The sequence below is a fragment of the Papaver somniferum genome, unplaced genomic scaffold (genome assembly GCF_003573695.1).
Source record: "Papaver somniferum cultivar HN1 unplaced genomic scaffold, ASM357369v1 unplaced-scaffold_48, whole genome shotgun sequence".
Classification (NCBI taxonomy): Eukaryota; Viridiplantae; Streptophyta; class Magnoliopsida; order Ranunculales; family Papaveraceae; genus Papaver; species Papaver somniferum.
In genome coordinates, this window is record NW_020647415.1 from 451,163 (window position 1) to 465,490 (window position 14,328).

General features: G+C 35.8%; 1 long non-coding RNA gene across 1 annotated transcript; it reads right to left on the minus strand.

Moving 5' to 3' along the window:
* Positions 1-10,872: 10,872 nt before the first annotated feature.
* Positions 10,873-12,247, minus strand: LOC113342817. Its single transcript, XR_003356866.1, has 3 exons — positions 12,118-12,247; positions 11,431-11,594; positions 10,873-11,333 (listed from the first exon to the last, which is right to left on the minus strand). It is a non-coding gene; the product is annotated as an uncharacterized LOC113342817 (long non-coding RNA).
* Positions 12,248-14,328: the final 2,081 nt, after the last annotated feature.

Genomic DNA, 14,328 nt, shown 5'->3' on the forward strand with positions numbered 1-14,328 from the left:
CCACAGTGAACAGAAGACAAAATTTGGGAGAAATTCGAGTAGAGGATTAGCAGAGGAGGAGAAGTACAAGCATGGGTTGGCGTCAATTTGCAGAGGGGACAACAATTCAGAGGGTATGGTGAGTTTCCCCAATTTCCCAAGAACCCTAATTTTATCAAATTTGGGGAAAATGCTTGTAAACCCTAATTGAATGTTTTGGATATAAATAGAGATGAAGGGTGAATGTTAGAATCATGCCTGGACTAGCCAGAGCACCACCAAGAGGAATGGAATAGCCAGTTCCTCAATTGTTCATGTTCTGTTGTTGTTTCAATTCCAAGTTCAATTAATGCCTAATTAAATATATTGTTATCTTCAAATGTTATTTATGTTCTAAATCCACCACTAGGGTGAGAAGAACCTTAAGCCACTGATTTGTCCCATCCATGCTCTGATCTTGTTGTGCTTGAACTGTCTAGGAGTGAATATCCTTTTAGGTTGTTAAGACACTAAGCAAGCTTCTCTGTGGGTAGTTGCAGTGTGAGAGCCCCAACTACTACTAGGATTAGATTCATCTTAGTCTTCTTAGAAATCTTTCTAGACCAACCCTTAGATGAACAGCCGACTTTGAACCGCAACTGTCATCTAGTTAATCAGTGAGCCTAGAAGCATCACTGATAACTAACAAGGGATAAGACCATAGTTGGAGGACTTAGCTTAGGTGAAGAGGAGAATCCAAGCCCTAGTTTCCAAACTCACTTTCATCCACAAATGTTTTCTTCCATGTTATGTTTTTGCTAATTTTCCTTCATGTCCTGGTTCTAAAATCCAAGTTCCCTTTGCTATAACTATTAGTGTACACTTAGTGTAATGTTCCTCCACAAATTCTGCTCTCTTTAATGTTCTATGATTGTTTTCAGATTAATGATAGTTAGAGTTTAAGTTTAATACTTGTTTTAGAATAATGATTAGTTAGTGCTTTAATAATTAGTTTAGAATTAATGTTAGAGTAAATTTAATGCTGCTTTGATTTTCATGATAGGATTTAGTGTTAATGATTAGTCAGTAATGATAGTTAGGATTTAATGTTAGTTTGACTTTGTAGTTAGTGTAATTTAAATGTTAGATGAATTTAATGCTAGGTTAGTGTCCTGTTAGGTTATGTTAGTTCCCTGTTAGCTTTAGGTCAGTCTTAAATTTGTTCACAGCTCTCATTTCAGTCCATTCATGCTCTGTTAGCAGTTAGAATCAGCTAGAGATAGTTAGGAAAGAAAGAAACAAACAATTGCTCCCCCAAGTCTCTGTGGATCGACCCGTACTTGCACATTTGCCACTTTCGACACCGTGCACTTGCGGTTATAATTTCTGTGACTCTTTTAAAGAGACACCACTTGATTCCCTTAGCTGACCTCACCCACAACTAAGAGTTGCTACGACCCAAAGTCGAAGACTTTAATAAACAAATCTGTATCACACAGAAAAATCTACGGTAATAGATAAATCCGTCTCCCAAGAATATATATACCTACGAGTTTTGTTCCGTCTTTTGATAAATCAAGGTAAACAAGAACCAATTGATAAAACATACTTATATTCCCGAAGAACATCCTAGTATTATCAATCACCACACAATAATTTTAATCGACGCAGCGAAAAAAAATATTACGGAATCACAAACAATGATACGAATTGTTTGTGATTTCTTTTCTATCTTTCCTATCGGAGATATCAATCTCAAGCCAAATATTACAATGGTACTCGTACGATTGAAACAACTAGATCAGATCACACAACTACAAGAAAGTAGTATCGGTTTGGCTTCACAATCCCAATGAAGTCTTTAAGTCGTTAACCTGGATTAGAAGAAGAAACCAAAGGTTAAAGGAGAATCGAATCTAGCTTAGCACACCTAATATCACACAAAAGGTGTGGGGATTAGGTTTCCCAGTTGCTAGAGTTCTCCCTTACAAAGTCTTTCAAATCAGGGTTTGTAATCAATGTTAGCTTGGTAACAAAGCATTCAATATTCACCGTTAGATGAAAACCTGATTTAGATTCAAGCTAAAATCTTTCAACCGTTAGATCGAAAACTAGCTTGTTACACATGAATGAAATGCGCGTTTCTAGGCTTGTGTAACCGTACTCAAACTTGTATATTTGTTGGTTCAACAATAGTCAACCAAATGGTTAGACATATGATCACTTTCATATCAACCATATTCTTCTTCACCGTAACTAGTTCAAGTGACTCAAATGAACTAGTTAGAGAGTTGTTCAATTGCAAGGAAATCTTATGCACCTACACAAGACACAATTGAAGCGAAAACGATTTGATTCGCTCGAATCGGTTCATGAACTATATAGCCAAGGTTTGCATTTAGCATTCCTTAGTTAATATGAATAAGTTCACAAACATCGTTTTTAGATATAACCTACTCAAGTTTGCGGACTGGGTTCGCGGACTTGGCTCACACCACCATGCCGGTTCTCTTGATCAACAAAGTTCGCAAACTTCGGTTCAAGGAATAAGGACTTTTACATATATGTGTTTCCACAATAATGCTTATATCCTTCAATGCTTATATAATCTAAACTCTCATTTCAATCATTGAAACATTCTTAGAGGACGTTGATATTCTATAGTTGTTATTCACAAATTATCTTTCGTCAAAGTAAGCAATTTTCAAAGCGATTGAAACTGGTCATGACTTTTGTCACTAGGTAAAGATGAACTTGGTTAAAGCAACAGCTTACCAACACATATTTCGAGAAATAGATAGGCGAGATAAACTCGGCTCGAAATAGCAAATGTGTATAATCTAAGTTTATATAGCAAAACAACTTTTGTCTCAAGATAGGAGATAAATAGACTTTTTAGTGATAGATAAGTTCAAGTATCCACATACCTTTTAGTCGATGAAGATCCACCGGTTCTTTGAGTAGTCCTTCGTTTTTTTATGATGATTGTCATGGAGTTTTTGAGCTCAACTACACTTTCTATCCTAGTCCGAGACCTTAGCTATAGTAGACAAGAAATCAAGACTTATAGTTTTGATCACTAACATTGACAAACATGCTTGAGATAGCAATGCATGCGAGTTCGACCGAGCAATGCTCTAACAGGTTTAGGCCTTGTGCCTTTCAGACTAGTCAAGTATCTGACTCTAGCTGACTTAGTCAATCTGACTAAGTCAATCCTGTGCTGACTCAGTGATTCCGATTTGTTATCTGAGTTGACCCTGTTGACCGATTCTAGTCTGACTCATTGACCAGTTGACTTGACCTTGGACTTTGACTATAAACTTGACTTAGACGTTGACTGCTAGTTGACCATGTAAGACCGGACGTTGACCGTTTGTTGATCATATGGGCCAGACCTTAGCTTAATGGGTTTGTTTTGTTAACTTGGGCTTGTAGGCAGTTTTCCTAATGAACATGTATTGGACCTTTGTGGTCTGAGTTAGCCTTTGGTTTCTTCTACAAAGTTGTAGATATTCATTTGATTTAGCCAATGGACTATAGAAACAACCTAATTGAATTAGTAAACCTTAGATATGCTAAAGATATGTAATAAAAATGTGTAGAACCGTAAACGGGTTTAGAACCATTAGATAGACTTGTATGATTCTTGTGTGAGCCATTTTGGCTAGATTCTTAGAGTTCTTGTGTGATTAAAAATTAGTTTATATTAACAACAATCGATTCAATGGATGAACAAGTGGATCTCAAGGTAGGCGTGGCTTGTTATCAAAAGAGGTGGGGATTTACATTAACTCTTTTGTAACCATTGATGTTTTCTTTTACAAAAGTTTACGTATATCAAACTCATGCATCGTCTGGTTGCGCTTTCCATGTATTGTTTAATTTAAATTCCGATGGATATGTTGGTTCTTTTAATCTTTGCAACTGTTTGATTTATTTTCCGAAAGTTCTGTGTTTTCTTTTAATCTTTCCATGGTTTGGAAAGAACCTGTAATGTTTTGCTTGACATTCTGAATTGTTTGGGAAATGAGAATTTCCATCTGTCGTATATAGGATACGCTCCTTCATTTATACTTTTTATGCACATCTGAGTGTGTAATTGTCACCCAAATTATCTAGGTGTGTAATTGTCACCAATATTAAGGGTGTGTACAGTCACCCACAGATTATTTAGGTGTGTAATTGTCACCAATACTCCGGTGTGTAAATGTCACCACGCAAATAATTGTTTGCGGTGTGTAAATGTCACCACAGAGATAAAGAAAGATTTAGTTCCATATACATGATTGTTTAATTCATTGAGTTAGTTGTCTTTTAGTGTTTGTGAAAACATGTATTGTTTTCCAAATCATGCCGATGTTTACTTAAAAGTAAAATTTTATTTCCATTGGGTACCCCTTTTAGGGATGGTGTGCTCACTCATTCTCACTTTCAATTTCAGAGGAAGACCAAGAGGTGCATGAGGCGATGAAAGCTTCGAGGAGTTTGTTACATTAGTTAGTTAGCTTCCGCTATATTTATTTTGTGGGTATATTCTATTTGTAAATCAACACAGTATTGTATATGTATCATCTGAGAGGAATTTTTGTATAAACTTCAGAGAGGGTTTAGTGTTGGATTAATCTTTTCTTGGAACTTCTTTCTTATTGTTTAATTAGACGTTTTAGATCCTAGCTTAGTGCATCTTTTTTATGGTTAATCTCTTGGATCAGTCGGCTGTTAGCTTTGGGGGCGCGACAAATTTAGCAAGCTCTCAGGTCAGTTTGTTAACTTTCAAAAATCTGGAATGGCTTTTAACAAGGCGGTTAGTAATAATGTCAAGAATATTATTTCTAACATCTTGAACATTAAAAAACTTGCTCTCAGTGACAAGTATCTCGGGGTGCCCCTACTCTTGAAGAGGAGTAAAGTTCAGTCCTTTATCCCACTCATAGATAAGTATAGTAAAAGGCTTTCTAATTGGACATCCATTTTCCTAAACCAACCTGATAGAACCATTTTGGTTTAATATGTCCTTGGAAGTTTGCCAACTCATCATATGTCAGTTTTCCAAATTCCTAAGAAACTAACAGACAAAATGGATTCCATCCAGATAAGATTCTGGTGGAACAAGAAAAAAGGTATGAAAGGTGTTTACTTGAAAAAATGGGAGAGCTTAGCCCAACCAAGAGATTTAAGTGGAATGAATATTAAGCAAACTGAAATAATGAACAAGGCCTTACTTGTCAAACTTGCGTGGAGAATGACGCAATCTCCTGATGATTTGTGGGTGAAAATTCAAAAAGGTAAGTATTTCAACAATTGTGATCCTATGTCCAACTCGGTAAGCACTAATGACAGCTGGATTTGGAAAGGCATCTGTGAAGGTACAGAAATTTTGAAAAAATTATCTTGTTGTGAAGTAGGTAATGGTGAGAAAATTCATATTTGGAAGGATAGATGGGTTCCATCTATTCCCACTACTCTTAACTCTTGAAACTGGTCTTCTAATATGTTTTATGTTTCTCAATTGATTGATCATAATTCTAGAAGCTGGAATTTGCAGATTTTGCGATCTTTGTTTGACAATGACACTGTTAACAAAATCTTAGAGATCATAATACATTTTAGTGGGAAAGATCACCTGAGATTGATACCTAGCTCTATTGGTTTATTTTCAGTGAAGTCATCATATAACGCCATTTTGAATTGCAGGAATTCTGAGATAGGATTTTCTAACCAGTCAAATCCAAATTTCTTGGAGGAAATTCTGGAAAACGGTTCTTCCCCCAAAATTCTCCATTTTCTATGGAAATATATCCAACAATGCCTTCCTACTGGAGTTTGATGTTGTCACTTAAAAGCTTTAGATCCAGAGCAAGCATAAGGGAAAGCGTTATTAGAGGTTGTTCTATGGGCTGAAAGAAAAAGAATACGAAATCTTCATTTGGAAGGAGATTGTTTAAATGTGATATCAACATTCAATGGCAGATTGGAGTCGATAAAATGGACTAAGACTAAATATCTTATTTAGTTTTGATAGGTGGATTTGCACTTTTGTCCGTAGAGAAGCAAACCATGTTACAGACTCTTTGGCCAAATATGGCATTAGCATTGTTAACGGACAAGAATAGTCTGAAGAAATCCCCGGGAGATACTTCTGTGTAATTCAGCTAACCTAATAAATAAAATTTCTTATTCAAAAAAAAAGGTTTATTTATTGACATCTGTCTTAACAGACTGATGACTAAGACTTTATTCGAACACAATTGACCAAATACACGCGGTCATTTACATAGCGAAGGCTCAGGTTCTACATCGCTAAGTAAGAGCTTGAAAAAGTAAGAGACACAGATTACACACAAACGGAGAAAAAGCTTGGAAACAAAACAAAAAAGATAAACAAAGGGAAGTAAAGACCACGTACAATTGGTCATATAATCTGATAGCAGGGGAATTAGAACATGGACCCCCCTGGCACCCCTTACGGCAGTATGCAGCATCAGTACCACAGTAGCCCTAACGGCTGCAACATACTCCTGCTCCACAACCGCACGTCTGTGCCACAGTGGACTGTATCAAGAAACCGGCAAGAATTCCGATAACTGAAATAAGTTTTAAGTGGTTTCGAGACACCATCTCTGTACCCGGATATAAAGGAATAGAGTGTGATTTAAGGTGAGTTACACTGGCATTTATAGATTTTATTATAGTTTCAAGAAATTAGTTTTTCTTCTCATACTTTAATTTTGTGTTCCAAAATTCCATTTAGTGCGCAAAGTCAACTTTCAATGAATGATTCCAGCAGATACTCTTAGGAAGGGAAGATAGGAGTTCTTATTTATGTTGGCATATCGTGGAGTCCATGTCCTGCGACTTTACTGAATGAACAGTAGTACGTATGTGTCGACATTTTATTTGTTCCCTTTCACTGTGAATTTTAGTTTGATGAAATTTAGGCCAGAAGTGGAATGTACCATTCCTTATATGCTTTTGAAATAATTGCTTGGTTCTCCCTTTTTATTTTTGCTTTTGGAAATCAGTTAAAGATAAGAACCAAGGTGGGATAGAATGAATATCCATTCAATCGTGCGAAAATACTAAATTCAAAAGGGAACTTGACTAGAGAACGATCGATCATCAGTTTCAGAAACTTGGAGTATTTAGTCAATAGACGGCAACTACATTTAGTGCATGGATGGGATGACTTAATGTGGTCGGCCACTCGATTTACAATCCTTAATTTTAAGTTGAATATTCGATTAAACAAAGGTGATTCTGCATTAGTGTTCGATAGTTTGTGGAAATGTTCGATTCCTTCAAAAACAGTTTCTATGAATTGTAAACCCCATGTATCTAATGAACGGATAATGTCTGGGAAAATCATCCAATCATAAGATGACTTGATTTCAGACCCCAACTCAAGAGTACTACCTAGAATGTGCATTTACGGGGTGCTCTTTAAGGGATTAGTTCTTAGTTACAATACTTACAGTCACCAGATTGACAGATAATTTTACAATCGTAGCCTGATGCAATGATAGAAAGCAGAGCTTAATTGGGCCCCGAAAAATAATTAGGGTCCGTTTGGCATGAGTGTAATAGTACGATGCAGTGCAGTCGACCATGTGGTCAAGGGTTGCATTCATCATAATCTTGTTTGGCAGGGCTTTGAATGCTTGACATACTAACTACCTGTTTTCCCTACTACCTCCAATGGGCGGAATTGAATACCGAGGTCTAAAGGTCTGCTTTGAAAGTCGCCCTCCATTACACCATTTAACTACCTCCTTGACAAAGTTTGACTGTCAGTATAAATTTTTTCGGATAATGCTTTTCATGATTTTCTCTTTCTCCTCCCTTGTTCTTCTCCGTGAAAACTAAAACTAAATCTTCTTATTATTTTCATATTCTCCCAAGATCCAGATCGAGTTTTATATTTATAGTTTTGTTCTTGATTGATCCGGATCCGGATCCGGATGGAGGAGTATCTATTGTTTTGCATTTTCATGTCTTCTGGAGATTAAGATCATGTCTACTATATGTCCTTAATTTCTAGGGTTATGAATTCAGTAAGCAAAAGAGGGATTTTTAGGGTTTTGAATCAATACACAAAGGAGGATTTCTAAGGTTTTGAATAGAGGTGTAAAATTTGCCGACCCAGCACAGCCCGGCACACGAAGTCGCGTGCTTCACGTGCCATGTACCGTGCTGTGTTGTGCCAACGATTTAAACGTGTTGTGACGTACTGTGCTTTACTAGTCAAAAGCTAAGCACAACACAGCCCACGGGCACAGCACACGAATAAACGTGCTGTGCCGTGCTGGCAAACGTTTTATAAACAATTTGAAATCATTTAATGTGTACATTATGTCGGACATTATCACGAGAATTTAAATAGACAACATATCATTTGAAATTATTTCAAGTAAAATTAACAAGTTTATTCAATAAAAAGAAATAGCCTATCAAATATAAAATTGGATCATTGTCATGTAAATTAATGTTCCAGTCAAATGTAGGTAACGACATTATAACAACGCTATTGGAATATATTTTCCAAATATTTAGGTATTATATGTGTTGTTATAAAAATAAGCCAACATAAAATGTCAAAAACTAGCTAGAATAGTGACTCTTTTGTGAAATATACACAAAATGTGATGTATTATGCCTTGTTATATGGTATACTTGTGCATGCTATGACGTGCTTTCTTAACGTGCTGTGCTGGGCTGGGCCACGTGCTTATCCGTGCCGCGTGCTGTGCCGATTAGGCTAATCCAGCACAGCCCATGAAATTAACGTGCTGTGCTGGGTTGAGTTACGTGCTGTGCTGGGTTGGGCTCAGATTTTAACGTGTTGTGCTGGGCTGTGCTCGTGCTGGCACAACCCAATTTACACCTCTGGTTTTGAATGTATACCAAGATAGATTTGTATGGTTTCAAATTAAAGATTATCTAGGTTCTAATTTGATCGTCAACAAAAGATCTCCTAAGAAAGAGTTTTGTTTTTATGATTCGGGGATTTTTTCTGGTTAATTTTATTAATTTTGATTAATTTGTTCTTATTGTTCTTTTTTTAATAATAAAGTAATAAATGAACCTGTGTTTCATGTAACATGCCAAACAACTAATCTACAATACTCGTGTTTCAAATGTCGTGTCATTCAACACATGCGATTGCAACCACACTGCATTAGCAAAAACTCGGTGCCAAACGGATCCTAAGGGCCTCATATTAGAGGACAAAAAAGGTCATTAAACCTAATTTGAGTCGCTCCTTATCCATTTTTTTTAAAATGACTAAATTGCCCTTAATTGATTACTGTTAATAGGTAATTAAGTTAAGTTAATAGTATGATTGGACTATAATCGGACTTTAGAATTAAAATTTGGGGAAGAAAAATAATTTTGTGTTTTTGTGAGTTGAGAAGAAGAAGAAAATGAGATTTTATAGGGATCATGGACACTATGTTCAAAGAAAGAGTCGTTAATGTCGGGATCTAATCCCTACCGACTCCGTAATGTCGTCACTATAATGTCACAAAAGTTGACGACTCAGACCTGCAACTTTTACAGATTATGAAAAATCGTCAAGGTATTATTTTATACCATAACGACTCTAATTATCATTTTATCATTCTGACAAAAGGGTCGTTACACAACAAAAGGGTCGTTATCATTTTCATCATTTAGTAGATAAATAAATAAGTCGTTAACATTTTGATTTATACATGAACAAATCCTTATCAGTTTTATCATTTAATGGAAGAATAAATAAGAGTCGTTAACATTTAGATATATACAATGATCAGACTCCTTATCATTTTTGTCATTTAGTGGACAAATAAGAAAGAGTCGTTAACATTTTTCTTTATACATGAACGACTCAACCAAATAGTCGTTATCATTAGTGATGATTCTATGGAATTAAGATGACGATCCTTCCATTTATTTGGTCAGGGAGGTAGTTTTTAGTCATATAAAGTCGTTAGTGTATAAAAAGGGGTCGTCATGGTAGTGTCGTCAATTGGTTCTATAATATATTGACGACTCTATTCAGGGAAAAAGAATCTTAAATCCACATAAAGGGTAGTTATTTGTTACACCTTAGATATCAACGATTTTTCATACAAAAATAACATGCAGATGAAAAATCGTTAGGGAATATAACTATAGAGGTTGACGATCCTTATTTTGTAACTGCTATTTTTCAGTTTAAAACCGAATTTTGCAAACAAAACATCAAATAAAACGTAAATAGGAAGTAGATTCACAAGTTTTAGTTCACTTATTTTTTAATTGAGGCCATATCTTCTTCCGATTCATCCTGAGTCGTTAATGGAGTTGTGATGGAGAGTCGAGAGAAGGGGGAGGAGAACACTGATTCTTCCTTTGGGTTTAAAAATGAAAATGAATTTAAAGTTAAGGGTTAATAGAATTTTAAGTTTTAGGTTTAGTGAAGGGTAAAACAATATTTTTTCTATATTTTGGGGTGGGAATAAATTATTTGAGATAGGAATAAAATGGCTGAGGCCCCTAATTATTTCTTGGGCCCCCAATTAAGCCCTGATAGAAAGGTGTAGTATAGCCTAATGCAATGAAAGACCGTACATCCTAGATCAAAGAGTTGCACCCTCAGGAGATACGAATTGGTGCACAACGCATCCAATTGTTCTTGTTTAGGTCTAATTTCGTTAAACTTGCAAATAGTCTTGAAGAGCTAGATTTGCTTTTCTGCCCAAACTACGGCCTCCGCTTTATCAGATCCGCTACTTCGGGTTTGATCCTTTTCATGTAATCCACTTGTATTGTACGCAACAAGACCAAAATCAAGTCAAAAGTAAATCAAAGCAAGAACTTGAATCACAGTCAATAGGAGAAACAAAAACATAAAAAACATTTAAAAAAAAAAAAGGAACATACCCTGCAGGCTGAACTAGAGGATGGAGTCTCTATTTTGGTTTATGATTGAAGGCGAGCAAGAACGGGACACGGTATTTCCATCTTTCCTTACAGCATTTAAGGTGCTTAAAAAGAACAACAGGAGTATCCAATGACAACAAGCCTTGGAAAACTTATAGCATTTAGTAAAATTACAAGAAGATCATTGCCAGACTTGGCGAAGCTTTTGAAAGTGATCTCAGCTTCTCACCCAACTTCTTCGCAACCTGCAATCTATCAGTTGAGCCTGCTATTTCCGGTGAGCTTGATTTGTCAAAAGACAAAACCATTTCCTCCAATACCGGAGCATTCATCAGTAGAAGTTCTAGAAACCTGACTTCAGCATCACACCCTTTAAGTTCTCTGATTTCGATTCGCTTGAGGTGACACAATATGGATGACACTGATAATTCCACTTCACCATCATCTTTGTCGGCTGTAAAGTTCAACTGCATCCAAGATATTACAGGACTAGTAAACATTTGTGATCATGTAATAGTTCCTTAAACATCAAATACAACTTAAACGTCTAGGAGTCATTATTACCTCCGCTGATGTAAGATAAAGAGATTCTATACAAGGACAGGTCTTAAGTAAGGATGTTACTGCGGTGAAGCAGCGTCTTTTAAACCATATATTCAACTTCAAACATCGAAGATTACAGAATTGAGGGGATCACCCTCTATCAAGTCTGGAGATCCTGCGAGAATCTTGATAAACAAATAGAAAAATTAGTATTTGGAAAATGCTGCACACCAAGGATGTATACAAAAAGGCTGAAAGTATATGAACAACAGTTTAATAAATAAAGATGAAAATCTAATTAGTATTTCGATATACATGTATATAATCTCTGTTCCTCTACTTATCAGTATCCAAATTTCTTAACCTCTAATTCACTAATTTGATAGTTGTCACATCTAAGGAACTAGTTATAGTAGCGCTCTTAAATGGTAGTCACGCAAGAAAAGAATAGTGAGTACATCGTTACGAGATAATATTGCCATATCCAAGGTTGTAAACATCCAGTTAAGTTTTCTTAGACCTGTCATCTTAGATTTTGAGTGACCCCAGTTTGACCAATTAATACATCTATAACCGAACACCAAAGTCAGTCACAGTAAATAGGACAATACGTATTAAAAGCTCGGGTAGCAATCAACTGATTCCCAAATATTAAATCATACTATAAATGTTACACAAGCAAGTCAGACTTTTAGAAATTGAACTAACCTTGATGTAAATAATTTGTTCAAGACGTGGATTCACCAATCTGCCCGAGATACCAACACACACACCATTTCATTGTTCTCAAATTCCTACCAAAACACAGACCTTTGGACTACAAAAGAGATACAAAAATAATACTATTAACTATTGGAAATTCATAAGAAGGTCAAGAATTAAAGACTAAATCAAACAAAACTAACCAACTGACTTTAGATATCTACTTTACAAATTTCAAATAACCTCTCTTTACTTGCCGTGTAAAAATCACCTTAGCTAAAAACTAAAGAAGCCAATATTACATATCCAATCTTGCAAAAATCTAGTACTCTCTCCAGGCTTGCAATCCCAACCTTACATGTTCCTCATCGCTAACACTTAATTGTAAGCACATTGAATTAGCTGTCTTTTCTTTCTTATCCACAGTCGAAACTGGGTACATCGCGCAAAACTCCAGTAGTAAATCAGTTACAGGACCTTTCGCTATTCTTCCATATTGAATTGCATTCTTGACAATTACAAAATGATATCTAACATCAATGTGCTTTGTGTTCTCATGACACAACTGGTTCTTGTGCAAGTGAATGGCAATTTGAGAGTCACGAAACAAAGTTCCAATTACTAGTAGTAGTCAATACATGTGTTCCAATTACTAGTAGTAATACATGTGTTCCAATTACTAGTAGTAGTCAATACATGTGTTCCAATTACTAGTAGTAGTCAATACATGTATCCGTGTGACCACTCAGTAGTAAATCAAGGACCTCCTGAAACACATCGCGCAAAACTCCAGTTACCACTGGGATTTCCAGAATGAGTTGACTCTCATCGGTTACTCGTTAGACTCAATCTGCCTAAGGAAATCAAATACAAACAACTTCGCGGTGAAGTCTCCTCTGTACCTCGAATTAATTAGGCTTTGTAAATGTGATTGTTCTAATAGGTATCAAGTTACCCAAAACAAGAGGGCACCCAATCCATTCCTAGTATAGCATCATATGTCATCATCTCTAACACATAAAGATTCAATATACAGTAAAACTTCTTTAAAAAATAGCTTTGGGACCGAAAAAAATTATTATTTTAGAGAGATTATTATTTTAGCGAGAAGAAATTTAACTTGTGCAAGCCTAATTGGGACTAAATAATTTTTATTTTAAAAAGATTATTATTTTAACGAGTATTATTTTAAGAAAGTTTTACTTGTGTGCTTTAAATCTCTTGTCCCAGAAAAAAAGACTTCTTTCAAGATTCATATCACTAGTAGTCAGACCATCATTCACTACGAAATTCTTACCTGTGGCAACTTCACAACCTAAAAAGAATAAGCATTGGGACAGATCCCCTGTTGGCTGTTACTACAAAGGCCATAGGTACTCTATTACCATTCCTTATGGGAAAACATCCAGCCGTCTCTCTCTCTGATCCATATTGAGAACAATTTAAACATCCATACACAAACCTCTTCAATGATTTACTAATATCACCAAAATGATAATGCTATCGAAGCGACATACCTCAGAATAACAGAATCAAGCAACAAAGACGACGGCCTAATAACCAAAATATAACCCACATGCAAAACATAGGACTGACGCAGTTGACAAAGTTTGTTAATACTAGAGTGGATCCCACTGATCATCTCTTATTACCCTTACAAAGTTACCAAACAACAGACCACCTAACACAAGGTGCCATCATAAAATTTAGCTACCTAGGCAGTTGATAGTGATGCCTAATTCAAGACTTGCAATAGCAGCACCACATATTACACAAGAGTTCTTCAACTAGCAGAAAAGACATCCTTTATTATCACCCAAAAATTCAGTACTACTCCACTGACTAAAATTATCTACCATACTATTAGTACAGGTCAACAAACCTATCATCCATAGCATTTGCTTTTTAAAAAAATTAAAAAGACGCATATCAATCGAATTATCAAAACAGAAACGTCTTAAACTCGCCCCTCAGGTCTTAATCATAAAAATAAAATAAATGTATCCGAACCATGGACTTAACAACTGGGGTCACTCAACATCTATGATGAACACGGGTCCAAACAGTGAATAACAACTGTTAGACTTTTTTGTGTTTTGCGCAACAAATCTCCATTTGGTTAAACTATTCTTGTTTATACAATGTTAAGTTGGATTAGTCTTAATCCGCATTAAGGCATGTTTATGGTAGTAATCATGCACTAAAAACTAACTTAAG